At 39.9% G+C, this 22,298-nt stretch overlaps 1 protein-coding gene across 2 annotated transcripts in view; it reads right to left on the bottom strand.

Moving 5' to 3' along the window:
- SACS (sacsin molecular chaperone) overlaps positions 1–14,861 on the bottom strand; it is a 55,609-nt gene extending 40,748 nt beyond the window's left edge. The window contains exons 1-2 of one of the 2 annotated variants that reach the window (XM_030954996.1): positions 14,639–14,861; positions 13,777–13,817 (exon numbers count right to left, since the gene is read on the bottom strand). The gene's annotated coding sequence lies outside the window, so the exon portion shown is untranslated. The remainder of the gene's footprint in view (positions 1–13,776; positions 13,818–14,638) is intronic. The other variant, XM_030954986.1, reaches the window with a different exon arrangement.
- Positions 14,862–22,298: the final 7,437 nt, after the last annotated feature.

Genomic DNA, 22,298 nt, shown 5'->3' with positions numbered 1-22,298 from the left:
CAACTGTTCTAGGAGGTATATTCCTCTACACTAGATATTACAGTCTGGATATAAAACAATGCCATCAAGGAAAGTAACAGACTGGGCAGAGCATTCATGGAGAAGGATTTTGCCCTTCTATTCAAATGGCTTGCAGCTAGGGGAAGAGGTTAACTGGCTTGCACTGACTTTCCACTGGGAGGATTCAAACTCTTCCCAGCTAATCCCCAGTCCCAAGCTATATAGGTCAACATCTACCCTATGCTACTTTTGGGAATGATTTCCACTGAATTTCTGTAGCACCACAACAGTGTACAAGTGAGGCAAGTTGTGTGCTGTCAAGCTGCAGAAAACAACATACTTCAATATTAAGGTATTACCCAAGAAGGTGAGTTTCAGAGAGCTGGGACTACTGACAGTGGTGTTCAATTATTGTTCTGCATCTGTGCAAATGTAAATCCTTCTCTGAGCCTCTAACAGTGTTGGCAGGTCTTTTCATAATGTGAAGTTGCATATGTCCCTCTTCAAATCGCAGTGCACAGACATTCCTTCCTGACCCAGAGAGGAAAACAACTGTGGCTAAATTGCAAAAGATTAATTAGATGCAAGCATGATACTGAAATACAAATGGTGTGAAAGAAAGGGAAGTCGAATCTGTGTCTTGAATACTGGGATTTTTAAATACTTAAGAATTTTACCTACTCAGTAAAAATGTATGACTCCTGAATGCATATTTACTGTAATAAGCATTATGAAGAATTCAAGTTAGCATAATATGTCATTAAGTGGCCTCAATATAAATTTTTCTTTCTGTGGATGCTGAGATGTATATTTACCTTATAAACAAAATAAAGTCCACCCTTAAGTTATACTTAAAAAATAAAGACTGAAGAAAAGGGTCTTGCAAATCCAGCCCCATTTTCCCAGATGTGAATGATTTCAAAGAGAGCAAAACTATTGCAGCCCAGCTGCATAATGGGTTGCAGTTAGAGGGGAGCACTAAGGGAAGGCTTTTTGGCTGCAATGGAAAGCCAAATTCAGGAGGCCCAGGCACTGTGTGTGCACCCATGGCTGGAAGATAAGGGTAGCTTATGCCAGTTCCTCTAAAATGTCATTAGAAGAAAATCACACATGAAAAGTGTTTCAAGTTATTTGAGCAGCATCAATTGCCTTGAGGAACGATAAAGGGAAAAAATGTTATAAAAGCAAGTAATAGAAAGCTAATTATGACTTTAGGAGACAGCCTCTCCATAATTAGTGAGTGACACACTTTCTCAGACTCCATTCTATTTCTAGACTTGGTCTCTCAAAGATTGTCCTTTATTATGTCGCCCCCTTGATATGTTACTTTTCTTGGTACTGACACGTGCTAGGAAAACAAAAATATCTTCTAGGATTTTTGACAATGACAACTTGTTCAGAAAATTGAGAGATCCAAATTACCTAAAAACAGTCTAAAATTATTGATACAATAAATACTTTGCTTAGCAGAAAAGCACGTTCTAGCACAGCATGAACTGACATCTCTACACCAGCAAATAATTCCAACAGCCCTCGAAGGTGCTTGGTCTTGCCAGCATAGATGTGACCAAAAGTTTGGTACCATATCACATTACAATCCTAGAAAGATCTCAACACAGTCTTGTCTATGTTGTCTCCCATGGAAAGAAAGAGAGCCAACTTGGCTGCCAGATACCAGATACAGATTTATCCTGGCACACTTAACTTACTGACCTTCCACTTCCCTGGTGCCTGAGCTGGTCATACAGGTTACCTTAAACTTTTATCTGATACTGAGCTGCAGCATCTGAGAACATTCTCTGATTGAATTTATTCTTATAGCCAACCATAAATCTCTCCTGGAGGGAAAAAAAAAACAGTTACAATCAATGTCTGTGCCCATTTTCTGCTGTGAAATTTATTACCTTTTAGGATAAAACACCCTTGCTGGAGGATTTTATGTGTGTCTTTAATTGAATTTTGGGGGAGGAGGTTTAGCAGTCAAAATCCAAAAACAATCTTCAACTTTGTGGATGCCTATGATTAGTTGTAGGTAGGAACTACAGGTATAGCTACACAAATGCCTAATTTTGCCTGCAAACCAGGTAGGTGGAGATATATATATGGACTGCTACAGAAATTTTTGTTTTAAAAACCATTTGTGGTTGTCTGTTTATCTATCTGTTCACTACTCCTCCATCCTAATTAATATGAGGATCACACGGATTTTCTTTCCACATTGATAATGCCTAAATCAAAATTGTTAAGTCCATCCAGCAGCATAGGAAAAAAATACAGAACCATCAGAATTATGGAACATCATCCAAAGTTTTGAGTAGGAAATCTGTGGACAAAGGACTGCAGTAGCTAATGCTTAATTTATGTTTTAGACAGTCTAAAAGCACAAATTGTTCCTGTCAACACACAACTTATACTAGATGAGTTCAAAATGAATTTCTATCAAGTTAAATTCAAGACCATTACACATCTGCAAGTACCACGCAAATGTAGACCTGCTTCTCAGAGATACCTGTTCTGCAGAAATTTGAGACAGACCTGGTACAGTGAAATACAATAATGTGACAGCAAGCTATAAAAGCTGGAAATAAAGTAGATATGCCCTTAGTATGTTAAATGTCTAGACATTTGGTGTATCAACTTCAACTGCAATGAGTAGTCCACACCATCAGCAGATAGGAATCAATGCCATCAGCAAAATATATGGCTCTGCATTTATATTGTGAATTACAGGAGCTTTCATGCTTTATCACATAGAATTTTAAGATTAAAAATATACTGAAAGCATTCCAAAATGCCAATACTTTAATAATAATTACAGAGTTGATAATATTAATGCTACAAATTCTATATCTTTAATGCTATTCATATTAAAATCAATAAAAATGCTGTACCCTTGTTGATTTTTACACAGAGAAGAGAGAGCTTGCAGCTGTAACAAAGTGATTCTTTTTCTAGAGTGTGATGATTTTGATGCATTTGCACAGTAGGCATTGTTGCTTTTTGATGAAGCACCACAAACATACATACAAGGATAAAAATATTTAACAAATGAAAATCAGGACAAATGCTGCAGTCAGTTTTTGAAGCAAGTATTGCCTGTGCCTACGCTTTCCAAGGCCACACCAACACAAGGAAGAGAAGCAGTTATTCCTCTTATGCTGGCCATGAGCTGTCAGTGTGCTCCCACAGCCCAGAGAGCCAAATGTGTCCTGGGCTGCATCCCATGGCGGGCAGCGGGGCCAGGGAGGGGATTCTGCCCCTCTGCTCTGCTCAGAGCCCACCTGCAGGGCTGCATCAGCTCTGGGGCACCAGCACAGGCAGGACAGGGACCTGCTGGAGTGAATACAGAGGAGACCATCAAGATGATTAGAGGGATGGTGCACCTCCCTACAAGGAAAGGCTGAGAGAATTGGGATTGTTCAGCCTGGAAGAGGGAAAGCTTCATGGTGTCCTAATCACAGCCTGAAGGAAGCCTACAAGAAAGGCGGAGAGGAGCTTTTATAAGAGCCTGTAGAGTCAGGACAAGAGGGAATAGATTCAAACTGAAGAGTAGCTTTAGATAAGAACTTCTGAAGAGATTTCTTTACTGTGAGGGTGGTGAGGCACAGAAACTGTGGATGCTCCACCTCTGGATGCCTTCAAGGCAAAATTGGATGGGGTTCTGAGCAACCTAGGCTAGTGGAAGGTGTCCCTGGCCATGGCCAGAAGTTGGAACTGGATGATCTTAAAGGTCTCTTCCAACCCAGAATATTCTGTGTTTCTATGACCTACAGCAAGGTTTTGTAGTTCCCTCAAGATGAGTGAAGACCCTGTCCTGCCTCACAGCATGGCAATCATCTGACCATCACTGAAATATATTCTTTGTGAAAACTTCTTTACTATTTAAGAAAAGAAGACAGCCTCCAGCAGCAATCAATGAAGGCACAAAGGTAAGTAGTAGTTCTGGTGTGGATGCATTTGTAGCACATACTGGAAAAGATTTCAGAGCTGCCTGAGCAAACAGAGCAGCCACTAGCTCCAAAACCAGAAGCAGCCTGGTGCCAGCAATCCAGCACTGCAGCAAGCAGAGCTGACAGCCCTGTTGTTCTCAAGACTAATCCAGTATCTCTTCACAGCTCAGTGCTGCATGAATACATTAGCTGATCATTATCTTGAGCCATGGAGTTGAGGAAATTTGTCTCAGACATAAGAGAATGAGTTAACTGAAACAAAAAATAGGTCTCAGAACAACTTTATCTGTTTCTTTCTCATAGGAACAAAAGCAACACAATTCTTAAAATGTAAATATGCTTAACACAAGACCTGCCATACTTCAGTTATGGAAAAGGTGACTCAAGAAGTATGATCACATGCAACATCAGGAAAATTCTGAAAACTACTTGGAATAGTATGAATAAATTTGATTCTATGGTATTCAAATGACCTCACAGTAACCATCTGGGACTGTGTGGTTGAATTATGCATAAAGAATGCTTTCATCAAATTCCGATGAGTAAATTCAGATACCAAATATCAATATCTCAAAGTGATTTCTCAACAATGTATAGCAGCTGAAGGAAAAGTCTTAAAAAAACCCACAAAACTAGGAGAAAGAGCCATGTGGTTAAGACCTCACTGCTGTTCTCCAGAAATGTGGGGATTTCAAGACCTTTTATCTGAAATTATTGCCATAAAAAAGAATAAGCAGAAGGAGAACTATTTCTGCTTATTTTGGTTTTGAATCTTCTGATGGGCTTTCCAATGAAATGGGAAACTGACACTGCCCGTGAACCACAATACAGAAGCCTAAAGAGCACTGCAGTCACAAAGATATAAACAATGGGCTATTAAGCTGGGGAAAAAATAGCATATGAATTATGACTTGACTGCAGAATATGATCCCTTTAGAGATACACTGCTTAATAGATAAGCTTTTCTTGCTCTAAAGCAGGGTGCGCTGAGTCTGAGCTGAACACTAATTTCTAGTGTCTGAACCAACCACCATAGCAACACACTGTTCTGTGCAGACTGGCCAGTGCAAGAGTTTATGAATTTTCCAACAGCATGGTGTCAGTCTCACAAATCCCTGATGAGAAACCATATGAAGGACAAGATAGGAACTGAGCCCTTATACAGAAAATACTAAAATTTCAGAATAATTACATAGTTTTTGTTGAACACTGTCTCTGTAAATGACACAGAGCTGGAAGGAAAAGTGGTTGGTCAAATGCTCTGAAAATACAATTCCACAGGAAGGAAGGGAACTGAGTACTTTTGCAGATTTCCTTCTCTCCCTTGTTTTAATTTAGATTTTTTTTTGATTTAGCTAAGATAAATTTCCTTCAAGCACTTTTCTTCAAGAGTAACCTGGAAAATTCACACCTCAGTTATTGTTTTGCAACATTATTAGTGGCTGAAATATCAGGAAAACCAAACACCCTTCCTGGTTGCTTAAGGGCACTGTACTGTGCTGTACACAGAAAACCATTATGACAGATACATGCATCTGAAGTACACTTTGCAGACAAGCACTTAAATTGAAACAATAACTGAACTTATTCCAAAGATGAACTATAGAAGAGTTATATACTATAAGATCAGCTATGCCCTAAATGCTGAATACCTAATCTTGGTATATCCAAATTTCTTATTCATTGCCTCCTGCACTGTAAGCTAACAGGCAGTTCAGGCTTAGGTATACTGAACTATACCAAATAAGAATACTTGATTTACTTGGTTTAGATGTACACAAATAACTCTTGTTTACATTCAAGTGTTTAAAGCAGAAAAAAATACACTTAGGAAATTTTAATACTTACCAAGTAAATCAAAATCCAAGTAATTATAGCAAGTAATCCACATATATGGAAACATCCTTTCACACATTGTGTCTAAAATTATTTTTGTTTTTACCCTTAAGTGAAGGGTTTGGCTATGTCTAAACATTGTTGTTGATCTAACTTCAACATTTCAATGAAAGTAGATGGGTTCAGGTCTTGAAAAAAATTATCTTCAATGAAGCAAATTAATTGAAGTTTGACTTAGACATTACTGTTCCCTGAATGCTATCAATAAGACAGGTGGCCTCACTGCTTTCTCTGGCCTACTATCTTCCCCTTTGCTCACTTTGCAGCAGAGATGGCCAGGAAGTAAGTATGGCTGATGATAAGAGTAATTGTGTTTTCTGTCTTGTAAGGACAGTTCAGTGTCTATTTTGTTTTTTTTTCCTTTCACCAAATGAGTATCTATTATTATATGGAAGTTCCTCCTTTTGTTTACAGTTATTTGAATTCAGGAAAGATTGATGGCTACAAAGCACTAACCTGTATCAGATATACATAAATGTGATTGATTGATTTATTGATAGATTGTTTAATGTGTTTTGCAGTATCTCATTTGTTAAAGTTTGAGTTAGAGGGAAATTCTTAGACTACAACTCAGAAATCTGCATTTGACAAACAAAAAAACCTGGTGAGAGAATTTCAAGTCTATAGTTACAGTATATTCCCGATATTTTAATGGAGGGGAAAATATTAACAATTCTCAAAGGAGCATTTATGAAGGCAAACCTTCTCCTAATACTTCTCCTGGCCTCAATTATTCTTGTGAATACCCTTTCTTCACACTGGGTTACTGGAAAGTTTATGATGAGGTAATCCTGATGACATCATGAGCCTGCCAAACCAGTCTGTCCTTTGGGAGGGATGAGATATGCAGAGAGCCCCAGTTTGAGGGATCTCCAGGTGAGACAAATGTGTATTGCTGACAGAAATACCTCTGACAAAACTGAGCTCTGATTCATCTTATCAGGACTGCAATTTTGGACTGCAGGCTGTGTGCAGTGCATCTCCTACTGTGCAATAGCTTCCAAATGATTTCTGGATACAATTTGAGATATGGCCTTTTTACTTAGAAAGCCTCATTCACAAACTGTTATAGAGCAAGGTAGCAAAGGCAAATAGCATTCCCTGATATTTTTAGCATTCAACATGGGAACCAAGATGATATGGCTAGTAGGAAAAAAAGGTGCAGAAACTGAAATTCTCTAACTGAGAACTCTCTAATTGAGGTAGGAATTAAAGTTAATTTACTCTAATTGGAAGTAATTAGATCATTTCTGAAATTGTCAGTTTTGTAGGAAATATTTTTAATGAATCAGAGATTAGTACTTTATACTGGGAAAAAGAGTTCTGGGCAGTCACAGATCCTCTGTGCATTGTGAGTAGTGCACTCATGCATCCCAGATCTGCTAAATGTAGGCTATAAACCAAAAATTAATAGATACATTAAGGACAAAACACCTTAGTGTGCTCTCCTGAAACAGAAACTCACTGTTGTTCAGTCAGCTGGCAGAGAATTTCAATGTTGGTGTTGGTGGTTTTGTTCTGTTTGCTTGTGCCCAAGCATACCACAAGACTGTTCAGCTAAAGGTAGAAAAGCGAATCACATCAGTTTTGCCTTGCACTCAGACTTACCACAGAACTCTCTGACTTAGGCCAGGGAGCAAAATATTTTGTAACAACTCTTTGTTTGATACAGTTGCACTGTAGTATCAAATCTAGCATAAAGGCCCCCTGTCTGCAACTATTAGAGGAATCGCATAATTCAGAACCTACAGATACATCTCAGCCGCCTGAACAAATAGACCAGACCTGTGCAGAGAGGAGGGAAAACAAAACCTTACTTTGGATCCGGCTGATCTTGACCTATGCAAAAATATATCAATACTCCCTTTTTTTGCCCAGTTGGTGATGCTGTTTGATGCATCCTGGGATGGGGTTTGCCCTCCTGTCTGCCAGGGCTCACTGCCGACTCCCACTGAGCTGTTGCCCACCACAAACACCAGATCCCTCTCTGCTGGGCTGCTCTCCAGCCCAGGTTTGTTCATGTACATGTCTCATGGTTTGTACATGTGCCTGTCATTACCTGGTCCTGGGTGCAGAACCTGGCATATCAGATACACACTGTGCCCAAGGTCAGAACCAGGCTAGATCTGGGCCATGCATCCAGTGGGCAGCCCTGCTCCCAGGTCTCTGTGCCCCGTATGACATCCCAGTGATCTTGAGAGATTTGCAGGAACTTTGAAGAAACAGGGTTTGTTTTAGGTCAAAAGACCTGAAATAATGATGGTTACATTGTGTAAAAATGGCACTGCTTTAGCACAAAGTTCCTAGCACAGACTCAACCCTGCATGTGTCCATGACTGGTGTTAAGGAGAGAAGCAGGTCGATGAGTAAGAATATTTTGCAGGCTGTAGTCTTTCTCCAAAACAATTCCACATGGTAACCAGCCAAATTTCCCTGCAAATGACAGGGAGCTGTGTCAGAAACAGACACAACAATGAGATCAGCTTTGATGAGCTCTGTTCATATACCTGGCAAAGCAAAGGGTATTCAGACCAACAGAAATACTTCTGAGGTGTTTGTTGCTATATATATTATATATATATATATATATATATATATATATATATATATATATATTTAGTTACTGATGTTAATAACAAAAATCCTTTTTCTCTTCTTTTCCTCCAATTTCTTAGTAAAAAAATCAGGAAGATATTTTTATCATCACTATCTACTTGTACAAGTATGGACAGGGTTTGACAGACATGACCAGAAGTGGTTTTTTCGTTATGTCATTTGTCAGCCACAATTGATGACAAATGGCATGGCATTTCCTGTCTATGACTAGTATGTTTTTAAGCAGGGAATCCATCTGTATTAATTTCTACTTCATAAGTGGGGGGAGCTTGTCTCTAAACTGGGATGCATTATGGTGAAAACTTCCAGCTAGGAATGCCAAATGTTGCAGAAACAAGGAGGTGAACACAGATCTAGCTTGATACAGCATACCAAGAGAGTGCAGAGGAAATCTTTTAAGAGCTGAGACTACCCAAGTCATTTACAGATGCTACCAAGTGTGAAAAGCACTGAAATGTCACCTGTTTATGTAGCAGGTGCCACTCATGACAGCAACTGTTTTGGAAAAACATCTTTAAAACTCTGCCAAGATTTGCTGTGCCCATGATTTGACACCACATCCTTCTCTTCCATTGCTTCACAACATACCCAATTCTACACAGGACTTCCGAGAGGGACAATTTAATGCCCTTTTTTCTTCCCCTCTCCAATCAAAAATGCTAAAAAGTTGGCCTAATACTGAAAGAAAATGACTGAGGGTCTGAACATGGACTTTTCAACACATCAAACAGCCATAACATTATTCATAGAGAGCTATATTAAGCATCAGGTGCTGCATAAATAAATAAAGCTGCATTCATGAGTGTATGCAGAGTGTTTTGGACTACTTGATTAAACTGCACCTTATTAGTGAAAATTATGATTAATGATGAGCTTATAACAACAAAGCTCTCTCTGCAAGCACTACAAGAAAAAGCAAGAAATGAGAAAGACACTTTAGATTGCAGTTGCTATGCTAATAATTAATAAATGAAGCTGAAAGGGTATGTGGAAGATTTTTATATTATAGGGTTTAGGTTGACCAAAAAAAACAGTGTAATTTGTTCTATTATTTGTAGCATTTTTTTAGAGAACAGTAAGACTTCATTGTTACTTGGATTTTACAATATGATGAGAGAGATGCCAAAGATCAAGATAAAGGGTCAAGCAGGAGGCCCTGGGATAAATACACTTAAGGGAGTCTAAGCAATTATGTTGCTCCATCATGTTCCACAAATTAAGCTGGTGGCTTTTCCATCCAGCTATAACATTAATCCATTAGCTGAAGAGGAGACAGGCTCCTTCTCATTTATTATTTATAAAACAGGGCATGCACAACTTATCTGACATCATCCTTGTCACAGCTAATGAGAAACTGGAATAAATCCATCTTTATGCATCTCTCACAGAAGATACGACAAATCTCATATCCATTTTTCTGTGGTAGGGAAGGGCTTGCTAACCTACACAGCTAAATAGATTATTGTATATCATTGTGTATGTCCCAAGGAGATGAGATTTCCACACCACTACTGCTGTTTGAGGGATGTCTCTGTGTCCATATATGAACATTGCATAAACATCAAACAACAAGCATGAGTCAAAGAGATGTTTTTACTATTGAGAGGAGTAACCAAAACAAACCAGAAATCAATTTAAACAATTTAAGTTCTTCAGCTCTTAAATCTGCCTTACTGTGGTGGGTCAACAGCATTAGGCTGAGATCCTGGCTGGCACAGGGTGGGGAAACATAAGCCAATGCCAAGATCCAGAGAAGCATTTCCAGCACCAGTCCAATACGAGCATGGAGGTAGTGAGCTGAAAAATGCTGGCACCTGGAATGAAGCTCTACATCACTCTATAGTACAAAAATCATCCTCCACTGCACATCTTGCTCTCTCTCTTACCCATGGAGAGACAGAGAGACTAGACAGAGAGCCTTTCTCAGAACATGCAGGCAGGAGCTTGGCTGCACCTTTGAGCACAGAGAGCTAAGGACTTGAGCGGAATTTAGTTCCCTACCTCTTATTTAGCAGTACATCTGTGGCCTGGAGAGTATGAGAAATGTTAGGTGCTGCTGTAAGGATTGGGGCAGGCTGGGAACACTGCTGTTACAAAAAAAAGTCATGGGACTTGGTTAGAAGTGGTGGTTTGTGTAGGAATTGTCCTGGTATGAAGACAAACAATAATATGGAGGGAGAAATTTGATGAGAAAGGGGAAGGTTTACAGGAGGCATTTCATGGGGAAAGCGCAGGTAGCGCAAACAAGGATTGAGGGTGCAATCTTGAAATTCCCCTTCTCTCCCAGCAGATCTCCAGACATTTGGCATTAGCAATTTCTTTCATAGTTTGAATGATTTTATGGGACAGGATTTGGCAACAGCTGGTGTTTTCTTGTAAAAGTGCATCAGACCACTCTGAAGCAACTATCACATTCCCCAGGATCTCAGTTTACATCATTTAAAAACTGACAATAATTTTGCCATTACCTCTGCAGAGCTCCACATTGCATCATATATGACTAACAAAGAGATAGGTAAATTATCCTCTCCTAAAATGAGAAAAAGTACAGGCTGTTCCTGTTGCTTCGCTGAAGCTTTAACTAAAATTCTGTTGTGGTTTTATCCCAGCCAGCAGCTAAGTACCACACAGATTCTTTGCTCACCCATCTTCCCCCAGTGGGATGAGAAGGAGAATCAGAAAGAAGGTGAAACCCACTGGTCGAGATGAAAATAGGTTAAAAAATGTAATTAAACAACAATAACAATAATAATAATTTTCATGCAAAGGAATATAACGAAAAGGGAGACATAAACAAAATCCAAGTGAAACAAGTGATGCACAACACAGTCGCTGACCAATGCCCAGGCCATCCCTGGGCAGCAGCAACCAGCCCCTCCCACCAGCTTTATATACTGCACATGACATTCTATGGTATGGAATATCCTTTTGGCTAGTTTGGCTCAACTGTCCTTTCTTTGTGCTGCCTCCCAGCTTCCAGAGCACCTCCTTGCTGGCAGAGCAAGGGAAACTGAAATGTCCTCGATTTAGAGCAGGCACTACTTAGCAACAGCTACTTCAGTGTGTTATCAATATCATTCTCATACTAAATCCAAAACACAGCACTGTGCCAGCTACCAGAAAGAAAATTAACTCTATCCCAGACAAAACAGCAACTTAAACACTAACGTTGTTGTTTCCTTCCTCATGGGAGACTAGAGTGCTAAACCTCTGACCTTTGCTATTTTCCACCAGCTGTCATATCTGAAATAGGTGGTGATTGGTATATGCAGCCAGCTGTAACATTCTCCTGTAAGAAAAGGGAAACCAAACCTCACCACTGAGAGGGGCCTGAGGCACATTCACGCCCTCCTGTGAGGTCACCAGAGGAGATCAAAACACCTGCCCCATCCTCTCATGAGTGTTATCATCAACCATCAGAAACAATGCCTTATTTTTTTTCACCTGGGTGGACAAAGGTTCTACAGGTAATTTTAGGGAAGAAAATTAAGCCTCATTTATTTCTAATCTGACCTTTATGGCTGCACATTTTTTTTGCACATGAACACATGTAGGTCTTCACAGACAATGTGAAAACTTCCTTTCTCACAGCTCTGGTGTACCTCCATCACAACCAACAACTTGCTAAAAGTTTCAAACAATGACCATCTTCTGCTGAACTGATCAAAAAGAGGACAAAAAATGCTAATGAACTAGATAATCTCATTTAAAGATTTAGCTCAAGACTGCTAAAGTGCAAATATATCCATTAAATACACATTTAGAAGAAAAATGCCAACCTACTGTACCAAATAATTGTATCAGTTGTTATATTTCTTACCTGAGGCAGAAATAATTGTTGAATAATTGTGTGTATAACAAAAAATATTGCTAAGTGAATTAACACTTTTTTCAAAAAAGACTAAATCTTCCAGAAGATCAAATATTTCAAAATCTGACATGAATCTTTTCAATTCTGTGTTATTCCAAGAGTTGATACATACTGAGCAACTAGACACTGCTTAAACTCTTCAATAAAATGCTCTTTTGCCTTACAAAGCCTACACTTTTGTAAATTTTAGCATAAAAATTAACACAGTATTTTAGAAACTCCACTTTTGAGAGTAGGATCCAACAGTGCCTAAAAATCTGAAGTCAGTAACTATGGGCTAGTTTTAGATATGTGATATATCAGCTTCTTCTGGAAGCTGTTGTGCTTTCATTAATGGAAAGAAACTACGGTCCAAACCTGAGCATTTTAGGTCCTCTGTATTATACTTTATAAATCTGTGCCCATTGCCTTCAAGGTCATAAAAAACTCCCATCTAAGAAACAGGAAAACAACCAAGAAAGAAGGACAGAGAAACAAAAGGCTTTTAAGTTGGCCCCAGAAACACCAAATTCACCCCAGTGTACTTTTCTGCTGAAAACAATGGAAGTACACAGGAGCTGAATTTTTCCCACTATCTTTACACAACAGTAAGCAGCCTATAAAACTATTTTATCCAATAGTCCTGCACATTTTCTGTAGGTGAACAGAACTTTTCAATGTAGGACTGAGGGTTTTTAAAATATTTTTGTATTCTTGCAAATGATTACTTTCTTAATCTTTGGAAATCCTGTTTCCAACCAGAAATTCTGCTTGGTGTTGGGAGGGTGACAATCCTGACACAGGGGAGGAAGGGACAAGGATGAACACTGACAATACCAAGCCTCAGCATTCACAATCACTGCCAGAGCACTTCCTAGGTAACAGTAATTTGCTATAAGCTCATTAAGGGATGAATTTGGCTTCTTATAATTCAGTTTCTGATAGCAAGCAATAAGAAGTTGTTTTGCAAATAGACAGCCAATGGAGCTCTTATACCTCTGGGAATACAAGGTGAGGACAACTTCCAAAGCAACGATGGTAAAACTTCCCTGTGAGTTCCTTGGTGTGAGGGGAAGCTCTGCCTTACATCCCCACCGAGGGGATCAGAGTGGCGGGGCAGAAGTGCATTACCTTGCAGCCCTTGGCATCAGGAGCTGCAGCTCTGCCACATCCCAAAAGAGATGCACAAAAGAAGGCTCCTCCTTGTAACAACTGCCCACCCTCCTTAGCAGGCCCACACAGGCTGCTTGTCACCATCACCCTGCTGTCACCTCCCCGACACGACACTGGAGGGAGATCTCCCGGCGTTCCTGCAGGAGCTGCATTAAGCACCAAGGTGCAGCCACAGAGGACATCAAATAGATAGATGATATTCTCTGGCTCAGAACAAATCATCATAGCTTTATGCAGTACTTAGATGAAAGCAAAATTAATATTCTCATGCAATAACAAGGAAATACTCACTACTTGCATTTCTTTCACTCTGCTGATATGTGTAGTTTTGTCTACAATAAAAAATTTTGTCTGATTACCAAAAAATTGCTGAGAAATGCAGTGCAGTAAACTTGCCCTAGCTCTGTTTTTCTCTTGTTTCTAAAGCAGGATCATTACTAGATCATTAGGGCATATGCAAAATAAAAAGCAGTAAATCATTTGGCAAAGAGAAAGACATTGGATTTCTGCAAGAAGAAGGCTTATATTTAAAAATATATACATCTACTTAAGCTAGCAACAGTCCAAAGATAGGAAAGTGTACATTCCTTCGAGTAATAAATCATACTTGGCAGTCTCTTTGGGAGAGCTATGCTAAGAACTAGTCTCCTGATAGTAACACACAGAGCCATTGAAATTTCATAAGCTTTCTTACAACTGCATACATGAGAAAAAAATTAAAATAAAGCACTTGGCATGAAGTAAGTTTGTATAGCAAATAATTCTCGGCAGTGTGAAAAAATGCACTGTGCATCCCTGTGCTTGAAGGCAGAGCTGAAATTCAGCAAGAGGCCTCTGCACAGGGAGGGTGGTGCTGCAGCAATCTGCCAGCACATCTATAGAGCAGAGCCCAGATAAGCCATCAGGAAAGGAGAATAAGCTCATGTGCACAGTTCTACTCTTCACCCACCCTATCAACGCACTGCAGCCTGTGAGTCACTCAAAAATCCTGTAGAGACAGAGACAATACAGTTATTTGCTTAAACACACTATGAAACAAGTCACAGTTAATGCTTTCTCCAGCTGTAAGCACTAAAAGCATCAGGATACCCATAAAACATCTCCCACAAACAACTGCAGTGACCACGGGATCTGCTGTCGAGCTTGTACTTACATCACGGCATCAGCCAGGACAAAGCTCGGCATTAACTATTTCTTCGTAAGCTGCTTCCACATGCTTGTCTGCTCATTGTGCCATTCCTTCCATTGATTGCTTGTGTTTGGCAGCATCTGGGCTGCAAAATGGTCCTTTGCCCCCTCTTTTGCAAAATTAGCAGGCTGCGGAGGGATGCGTGACCACTGCTGCAGCCGATGTATCCGAACAGCCCAATGCAGCAGAGGCTTTAGCTCCCCCTTCCCAGCCTGGGTTTTTTTTCTTTCTTTGTCTGTGTGGGGCTTTTTTTTAAAGAGATATGGTCCTGACTAACCTCAGGTTTCAGGAGCAGAATACAAGCTCCAGGCATGGACCAGTCAAACGGATGTGGAAGGATATCAAGACAGAAGGCCAAAATAATACAATTTTAAGAGATGTAACTCAAGGTGTAACATGTATTTGAACTGCTTCCTGTAACAGATCAAACTTTGTGATTGGTTCTGTTTAACTCAAATTTTTCTTGACATTTTGCTGCTTTATTTCTTCACTTTTTTCATTTTTTCAGCTTATATAATAGAAATAATAGGTTTTCTGCTTATTTATTTCGCTCACAACTCTCCTTCTATGTCAAAGAATGTTTACATTTAAATGTTCACAATTTGAAGAAGTCCTCTGTAAAAACTTCTGTCTGTATAGCAGTTTTGGCAAATATCTTTACTGTACTGTCTCTGTTTTGCTAATGTGGAAAGCTCACACTCTTTAGAACTTCCTTAAATTAGTTTTGTCAGGGCTGATTCCATCAAAAGTCAGAAATCTGTGGGCTACCAGCAGTGTTCCAAGCTTGGTTTCATTTTTTAAGCTGGCACAGGTTGCTATTAGCACTTTCACATTTTTAAACTCATCTCCTTATTAATTTTACATTCATTTTCCTATTCATGTGATCAACTGCATAAAGCAGACCTCAGCATTTGAGGCATTTGTAAGATTTTTCATTCTCTCCCCTTGGTCGCTCATGTTAACTTGTCAGGTTGGCCTCCAAGAAAACGAAGAAACCTTTCCTCTGAGAGCCCTTCTAATCTCACCAGTTGTGTTCTTTGAATTCCACATGCAAGTGTAGAATGCTGTCCCTCTCCTTGATCCAGTAGCCTACTACCAGAAACACATCATTCCAACCTGTCAGTCTTCATTTAAAATGCTGGACTAGCACAGCACTTCACAAAAGCTTCAGGACTGGCTGAAAGGATGAGATTAGGGATTTTGCCTGAGTCTGGAACTCTCTTTTCCCTCTGCAGTCCTGAGCTGCACAGGTGATGGACTAGAAATAGCTGCTCTACAGGGTAATGTCAGCAGAGGCAGAAAAAACCAAACACAAAGTGCTAATTCAGCTTTGTACAGACAGAGGTCTCCTCCTCAGACAGCTCCTAAACTTTACTACACCACTGCTGCTTTTGGTTAGAAAAAGCCTGCTTTCCTGCCAAGGAGCCGAGGCTGGCTTCTGTCATGTTGAAGGTTAAAATAACTCGGCAAATACTAAGAGGTTACTGCTGCATTGTATAAAAGAAAATATTACTCCTCCAAGGAAAAGAAGTGTGTTCCATTTTAAAGTACATCTGATAGTAAGTGAAATTATTGGTGTTATCAGAAGCAATTTACCAGAAGAGGGCAACATCCTTATATTTGGAATCCTGATCATGAAAGGTCAAGAGGAACTGAGAAAGTAAGCAACAACACTGTCCCTACAATATTGCTTTTTGTTGCATAGAGATCAAGGAAAACACATTTTTCTGGTCATCGCATCTCAGCTTTAACCACAGAAACAGTAAGAAATCCTGTCTGAGTTCAAGTAAACAAAAGGACATTGTAACCAGGCAGAGCATACTGTTTAGCCAGGAAAACATGTAGTGCCAGTCTCCAAAACATTGCCCCACTGGATAAGCTCCTGCAACACAATGATCTCACACAGCTGTCACGTTGCTCCTAAGTTTCACTGCCAGAAGGATTGGCCCCAATGCAGTGGCACCCCGAGAATGACCTTTCTGAGCAGGGCATTGTGTGTCGGCTCCAACTGCCCGTGGCCATGCTGGCCACAGAGGCCAGTAGCATGGCACCAGCCCTGTTTATCAATGTCACAATCTGAATGCAGGAAAAAATCCATATAGGGGGGTGGGAATGAAGCCACCAATGACACAGGAAGCATTGCAAGGATAGGTGGCAATGGGGGAGAGGACGTTGGAATAAAAATGCTTTAAAAGCACTCTCTCCCAAAGTGCTCAAATCCTTTTTAAACAGCAGGCATATAGAGCCCTCCTTTGAAATTCCATTCCTAGAGTGAAAATAGATTATGAATGACTAGCATTATTAGCAATCTTCTTATAGAATAATGTCAGCTGAGGGCAGCCCTGTGTCTGAAAACTGAGCCTGAAAAAGCAGCTGGGCTTCCCACGTGGGAAGCAGGTGAAGGGCAAATTTTGCCTCCAGGGACAATTTAAAACAAAGGCAAAAATAAGTACTTGATTGATGCATTCAGCATCCCAGCTGTGAAAATCAAGCAAAATTAGAAGGTTCATTTCTGCTGCTGCTGAGTTTGGTATGACTTTTATTGGTGCTGACATGGGTGAAGTGCAGCCAGCCAGCTACTCAAATTGGTGGCCTGCGAAACTGATACCTTGTAAAGTTCACCTGCCTCCTCTTTCAGTCAGAAACATTTTTCTTATTTCTCTTCCTCTTTAATTTCATTTCTCTCCTCCTCAAATGGGACATCTCCTCTCATGCAGCACCCTCAGCATCAGCAGCTTCTCTATGTTGTCCAAGAAGGGAGAGGCACAAAGTCACATCCCCAGATGCCTCTTGGACATTTATTGTGGCCTGGGTTCACACTGGGAAGCATTGGGCTGGAGGCAGCCAAGACCACCTCCCTCACCCTGCCACATACAGGGCCACTGTCGCATTCCAGTACAAGCAAATGGTTTCATCATCCAGATGCAGCCCACAGCCACCCCTGTAATGAGAGGAGCTGAAATCTTCCTCAAGTGACATCTAGGTGACAGAGCCAGTACAGAAGGTACAAGAGCTCTGACTGCTTTAAATGTGGAAAATCTCATAAGAGCTTATCCAACCACTCTGAGAAATAAAAACCAAAATGAAAAATCTTAGTCAAAATTAATTTTTATAGTGAGCTCTATTTCCTCCACAACTTTATTGAATTTTCCCAGGCATTACAAGATCACACTCCTCAGCTGTAGGAGGAGGACTGTCAATTTTCTGTTTAGTTCTTCTCCCCAGCCCCAAGCAATTATTAATTATTCCCCCAATTAAAGGGAATAAAAATGAAATTTAGCCATAAAACCTTCCTACAAAATCCATGTATAAGAGACTTGCACAATGTAACAGCGAAGATTAAGTCGAGTCTTTGAAATTGGGGAATGTATAACAGATAACTAATCAGTGACATTTGAAGGTATCCTGAATTGTTGACAACCTGAAATAATTTTTTTAAATGTCAACAATAGTGACAGGGTTTTAATCATCTAAGGTTAAATATATTGAACTGCATTAGATGGATCTTGTAGTAAGATCACTGTAATATTTGGAACAGAAACTCTTCAGCACAACCCGCTTCAGCTGTCTTAAGTGACTCAGATGTGGTTTAAAGCTGCTGCAAGGAAAAAGTTTTTTAAAAAGACAAAATACAAGGAAAAGGTGACCTAACCAAAAATTCTGTAGTATTGTAGTGCTGAAACACCTGATTTTCTTCTGTTTTTAGGTTGAAATTGTGATTTCTGCATTTTGTAACTGATCATATCTGCGGTAGACCTCTTGTTAACCTAGATAAAAAGACAAAAATGTTATAAATTAACATTTCTAGGCTGTGATCCAAGATGATTAAAATACCGTCTTGCCCTGGCTATTAGTGCCATAACAATTTTAATGCCAGCAAGGCCAGGCAATTAGCGTTTGTGTGATTAAAATACCAGCCTGGTCTTCTAGAGCCAAAGTGATTAGTATGTTGCCAGTCCTAGCTATTAGTGTTAGCACCACCAATGGTGTGGAATTTTATAGTCCTTTGAGAATTAATTTAGTCTCATTTTAGCTTGCCATGATGCTTTTTCTTTACCTAGACTTTACCTCATTGAAAAATACATATACATATTTCAAATATTTACATAATCATAAGAAAAAAATATTTTTGTTTGTTTGTACCACCGTGATAATGGAACATTTAACATATTGTCTGTCTAGAAGGAGTCATGAAAAGACTGGATTATGAAGTAGGAATTCCAAGCAGGGAAATTAAAACAATGATGAAATTTGTTCACCCTCTGACTAAAACTTAAATGCCAGCTCAGTCAGTCCATGGCATGCAGCCAGAGCCGTGCAGCCTGACTGACCCCATTTGCCCAGGGCAGTGGATGCATTAACCACTGCAGTGCAGTGCAGCCCTCTCTGCATCCCAGGGTGTGTGCAGAACATGTGCATAGGCTCATGGAGAAAGTTGGCTTTGACATCAAGTCTTCAAATTCAGGAGATGGGCTTCTTCTGTGATAAATACAAGAGGCACAAATGAGGGACAAAATTCGACATTAGGGGCAAAAATGTTGTGGCAGAGACCTTGGCTTAGGATGTCCAGGAAAAGTGGGGCCAGAAAGAATCTCCTTTGTAGAAGCAGATACCTACAGAAGGCTGAAGCCATGTCACAGTAGATTGTTGGGCTGTAGCATTCAGGCCATCAGAGTTCAACTCAGAATTGCACCTCCACTGCATCCTGGGACCTGTGTAGCATTTGTATATATGTATATCTATATCCACTCTCTGTACTCTCTATGTAATCATACAGGCATATTGACCATTTACTGCAACACTGAATTTTCTATTACTTAAGCAACTCTCCAGAGAGCCATGCAGTCTTATTCTGTGACCACTCTGAATTCCTAAAAAACCTTCAGCAGTGGACTCAAATGCCTTCGGAGCTCCAGGTAGACAGGATTTCCTGTATTCTATTATGCTGTTCCTCTCAGTTGAAGTGGGTGAGATGTGATTTGCACTCACAAAATTCATGCTTTCTCACATTCATGTGTTCTCTAATTTTATTCTTTATTATAAATCTTGTGGAAGTATCCTGTAGAGATAATGAACATACCAGCCTGTAATTCCTCAGATCCCTGTTGGAACCCTTTTTGAAAAATGATGCCATCAGTTGCTTTCCAACACTGTGAGAAGAAAAGGGTTTTGAAGGAGAAGTTGCAAGCATGGACAGCCATTCAGGTATTTCCTTTACAAGTTGTTAAATTAACTGATTTTTGAAAATGTCTAGGCCCTGGAAATTTGTTATTCTTCATTTTCTCTACTGCTCTATGTATATTTCACTCCAAGGCAGCAATTCTGTGCAGTTTCCATCTGGAAGGATGCCAGCATGGAGATCTTCCTATGCTTTATTGTGGTGAACAAAGATACAAATGACTGAATCAGCTTTTCCTGTGATGGGCTTATGTGTTTTGTTTACCATGGAAGAGTTTGAAAAACTGGGTAGAATTCTTTTTGCACTTTTGCAGGTTTTCATCAGCAATCAGCTCAAAGCTGTGTCACTTCCAGTCTCTGTTTATTTATTAATTCATCTCTCCTAAATGAGAAGATGTTTCGCATAAGCACTGGTAGTTAATACCTTCTTCAGGTATTGCAGGGAGTGTAAGGTAGGCCTGAGCTAGCATGAGCCACTGTGTTCAGCCATACTTAACACATTATTTTCTACAATTTAAATATCAAAGAAATTTACTCAGGAGGGAAAGATGAAGACCCATACATAACCATTTGCAGACCCCCAATGGATGTCAGTAAAGCTTTTGGAAAATATTTTAGGGATCTCTCATCTTTCTCTCTTGTACTGCTCACTGGGCATCATGACACGACAGAAGAGTAGGCTGTGTGAAATGAGGGGTAGCATGAGTCAGACTGCAGTGTCAACACTCTGTACCCTGACTCCATCCAACAGTCAGAGAAAATATTAGCTATTGTGTTAAGTAATAGTAAAAATACTATACAAAATACAGATATGTTATATTTTATGTGTTTATTCAGTAGGTAAATAAATATGAAGGTATTTTGATGTATTTATTTATAAATATGTTTCTTTCCAAAAGCTACAAACTGATTTCATAATCTTAATAATTATTATAAAACTTGTTATAGCTGTTATCTTCTACCATAGTGCACCCATGAAGAAGGCACGTGTGATCTACGGGGGACAGAAAATGGTTAGTTACTAACGAGTGAGAGCTAATTACAAAATTCTGTCCAATTCTGATTTAGTCCCAGTTAAGCAGGATGCCAAGATGACATGGAGACCAGATTCAGAGAAGCCCTAGCAATACAGTTAGAGAAACAATATTCACTTTAAAAGAAAGAGATTAAACCTCCTTAGTTTGTTTATCAAAAGAAGGTGAAAAAAATATGACTGATCACCAGCAAAAGCCATGGCTAGCCAGGAAGCAGAATGTTTTTTTAACCTACTGGACAGTAGTAATTTCTAAGTCACAAGCACTCTTCTCATTTTTTCATGCACCTTTTTTCCCTTTTTTTGTGTCTATTCCACATTTCACATTTTTTCAAGCAAAACTTATCATTGAGCACAAAGTTAAGAAGTATTTCTCCCCCAAACAGCCTTCCTAAATCAGCTTTCACAAACTTGTTGACAACCAGCTCTGCCTTTTACCTTTCAAGGGCATGTAGTGACTGAACAAGGGCCAGTGACTTTAAACTGAAAGAGAGCAGGTTTAGGTTAGATATTGGGAAGAATATCTGCACTGGCAGTGGTGAGACACTGGAACAGGTTGTCCAGAGAATTTGTGGATGCTCTGTCCTCAGAAGTGTTCTTCAAGACCGGGTTGGATAGGGGCTTGCGAGCAAGCTGGTCTAGTGGAAGGTGTCCCCACCCACAGCAGAGGTGTCAGAACTGCATGATCTTTAAGGTGCCTTCCAACCAAAACCATTCTGTGATTCTGTGAAAATTATTCCAGTGAGTCACACCAAGCTCATGAGGCACAAGATCAGCAGTGTCAGTGCAGGGACTTTTGGTCAGAGCTCTAGGTTACACACCTGGCTCTCTCAGGCGCAGTTTCTGAAGGCCTTGGCACCTCTGTGATGAGCCTAGAGAAAACAGATCCTCTGCGCCATTCAGGGGTAGTGGCACCAAGTGTCTGCTGGCAAGAGAAACTGAACTGCTTTAACAGTGCTGATACTCACAAGGCCTTTAGTCAACTGCAAGAGGAATGGGGCAGCCTGCCCCTCTCTGAGCCACCTTGAGTCTGTGAACTCAGGAAACCTGCCTACAGCGGTAACACAAGAGTTCAGATATTTTTTTCCTAATATCTTTGTCAAAATAAATTTTATTTGCCTTTTTGCGCATTCTGCGAGAATTATTTGGCGATGACAGCTGGCTAGCGAGACTTTAAATGGTGCATAGGATTTTAGGGGGCAAAACTGGAGATTATAGCAAGTGAACCACATCACTGCATCCATCAATTCAGAGCCTTCACAGTAGAGTTATGGCTTCTGAGAATCCAGGACACTAAAACAGAGCAAATAGTGACTATTTAGCCGTGATTAGCATAATCTTGGTCCCAATCTATTAAACTCTGCTGAGAGGCAATGTATATTAGTTTAGGTGGGATGCCACATAAACACTTGG

This window comes from Camarhynchus parvulus, chromosome 1 (genome assembly GCF_901933205.1).
Source record: "Camarhynchus parvulus chromosome 1, STF_HiC, whole genome shotgun sequence".
Taxonomy (NCBI): Eukaryota; Metazoa; Chordata; class Aves; order Passeriformes; family Thraupidae; genus Camarhynchus; species Camarhynchus parvulus.
Note: the sequence above shows the minus strand (reverse complement) of the source record. Positions and strands in the feature narration are given on the sequence as shown.